General features: G+C 32.0%; 1 long non-coding RNA gene across 1 annotated transcript; it reads left to right on the forward strand.

Moving 5' to 3' along the window:
• On the forward strand, positions 1–1,051 carry LOC121761382. The gene is made up of 2 exons (XR_006041970.1): positions 1–159; positions 764–1,051. It is a non-coding gene; the product is annotated as an uncharacterized LOC121761382 (long non-coding RNA).
• Positions 1,052–2,818: the final 1,767 nt, after the last annotated feature.

Here is a 2,818-nt window from a genome sequence, read left to right on the forward strand (position 1 = left end):
AGCTTAGGTCGTGGACCGAGAGTTCCCTTGTTCTTGCTTTCTATCGTGTAATTCTCATTGTTCATTCAATAAAAACGTTCCTCTTTGATTGCTCGAGCTAAGATAGGGAAGTCGCGGAGGAAGATCGTAACACAAGGACGGCCATTTTTAGTTGACGAGGTTAGTTTTTTCTGAATTAGCTTCTGATGTGAACAGGTTTTCCCATTTTCCGAATATGTATGCGAGGGGAAATTTACCCAAAATTGAATTAGCTTTTCAGCATTGGATTATTTCACATAATCCATACAACGCGCAGCGAAAATTGGAATTAATGCCCTTGTTACATGAATTTGCTGAAATTATTGGCATCAATTATTTTGATATGTTGAAATTTTGGAGAACCCTAGTTATATGAATTTGCACTTTGTTCTTTGTCCAATTCTGTGTGAATGTGTATTTTTCCAATTTTTGTTGTTTCATAGTTTATGTGGGAATATGATGAAGATGGATTCAATGCTACACAAATTAAATTGATTGAATTTTTCATTCTTTTGTGCGAATGGTCGTGAATAAAGGAGTATCAGGTTATTGAAATCTTGAATTATTAGTCTAGATGCTAATTTTGTTGGGAGTAGATTTATGGACTTTGATTTCTTCCCCAATTATAGTATCAGGTTATTGAAATCTTGAATTATTAGTCTAGATGCTAATTTTGTTGGGAGTAGATTTATGGACTTTGATTTCTTCCCCAATTATCATAACTAAATTGTTTGAAATTTGTCAGAGTTTTCTTCAAAAACACGTTTACACAGCATGACATTTGGGAAAACGAAGTCGGATTGAATTTCAACACCAATGCGACAACATTATTGAGTATTTGTGAGTATAAATCCATATCGAGCTTACCTCCTTCGGAAAAACGCGGTGCTTTGCTTTGATAAAGGGCTTCAGCCGATGAAGAGACAAGATGTGGCGGCTTTGCACCCAAAATATGGTGAAACTTTCCGATTAGAATGTATTAGGTCTTTGGAGGATATTAGTGGAAATACAAAAAAAAATTCATGGGTAAAAATGTCTTTTCCATATCTCACTTTGTGGATCATGGATACCAAACAACATATACCAAATATCAAGAAATGATAAATGTGGAACCAAACAACATATATCAAATATCAAGAAATGATCAATGTGGAAACAAACAACAGATGCAGTTTTGATAACTTAAGAAAGAGATTATCATTTCTTACTCCAAACCATTTCTTAAGAAATACAAACAATCCAACCAAATGAGCCCTTAAAGTTGATTCGTTTAGTCTGAACTAAATAAAATGGAATAATTTAATGATGGGGTTCTTAATCATCTCATTTTTAGTAGTTTTATTAGTTTTGGTTTGTTTATGTAATGGTAATATCTTGAACTTTGAAATACATTGAAGTTCGGAGATTTATATGGGCACTACAATCATCCACAATTTGTGAAATGGAGCATTCACGCATTGTAAACACATTTAACGAGTAAAGAGCAAATTTAGGCATCCAAGTACTAGTACTTGATGAACGAATAATGGTGTGTTTTAAAAAAATGTATTCCAATAAATGTGCCACTATCATTAGATAAAGTGGCCCACCAACTGTATAGTGCATAGGGTTGACAATTTTTGAACCGACACGATAATTCGACATGAATCCGCACGAAGTTAACCCGATACGAACACGCACGTTTAAGATTTGGGTCCTTATAGGGTCGACCCAATAAGAACCCGAAAATTTTGGGTTGGGTTGGGTCGGATTTGGGTCGGGTTGGGTTATCCGTTAAGAAAAAAAGTAGTTATTGTGATTATTTTTATTAATTAAAATAATATACACCATCCGTCCCATAAAAATATGTGCACTTTTCATTTTCGTCCGTCCCACAAAAATATGTGAATTCCATTTTTGGAAATTATATCAATTTAATAATGTAGGTCCCACTATCCATTAACACTACTTTTAACTACTATTCTCCTTCTCTCTTACTTTACCATACAATTCTCCTCTCATCTCTTACTTTACCAATTTTGTCTTAATTCCTGTGCCATACTAATTGCCCATATTTTTATGGGACGCAAGGAGTATTAAACTTTAATTTTAATTATTTGATTAATTAAAAAATATTATACTTAAATTTTATTAGTAAAAATATGATTAATACTATTATTAATTATTTTTCATAATAAAAATATGTTACTCCATACTTAAATTTTATTAAAAAATAATTATTTTAATTATTTTAACTTTATTATATAGATTTAATTTTAATATACTTTAATTTATACTTTACTTTTATTATTTGGATTTTCAAAATTTATATTTTAATATACTTTAATTTATACTTAACTTTTTTTATCGTGTAATATCAAATTTTAATTATATAATATCATGTTTCGGTCGTTATCGTGTACCGTCAAGCTATATTTGGATGATACGAAATCTGCACGAGTCCGATACGAATCTGTTGGGTTGTGATCAGATAAGAACACGATGATTTCGGGTTGGATTGGGTCGATATTGGATTGACTTGATAGCGACCCAATCCGCACGATTTGTGCATATCAAACATAAAATTGGTGTGAATTGCTTGCCAACAGATTCTACAACACAAAACTCGACTTTCCAATTCCTGACTTTGTTTTAGAAAGGTAATGAATTTAACTATTGGTTCGTTTTTGATGTGTTATCGATGTCTTAAGGGACACAGAGTAATATTTGTGCTAGTTAAGAACATCCACATCCATGCTCTAGCAAAAGTGCATGAATGTGGATCTGAACCCATATTTATTTATTTTTAATTCTCTCCTCT

The sequence above is a fragment of the Salvia splendens genome, chromosome 13 (genome assembly GCF_004379255.2).
Source record: "Salvia splendens isolate huo1 chromosome 13, SspV2, whole genome shotgun sequence".
NCBI classification, from domain to species: Eukaryota; Viridiplantae; Streptophyta; class Magnoliopsida; order Lamiales; family Lamiaceae; genus Salvia; species Salvia splendens.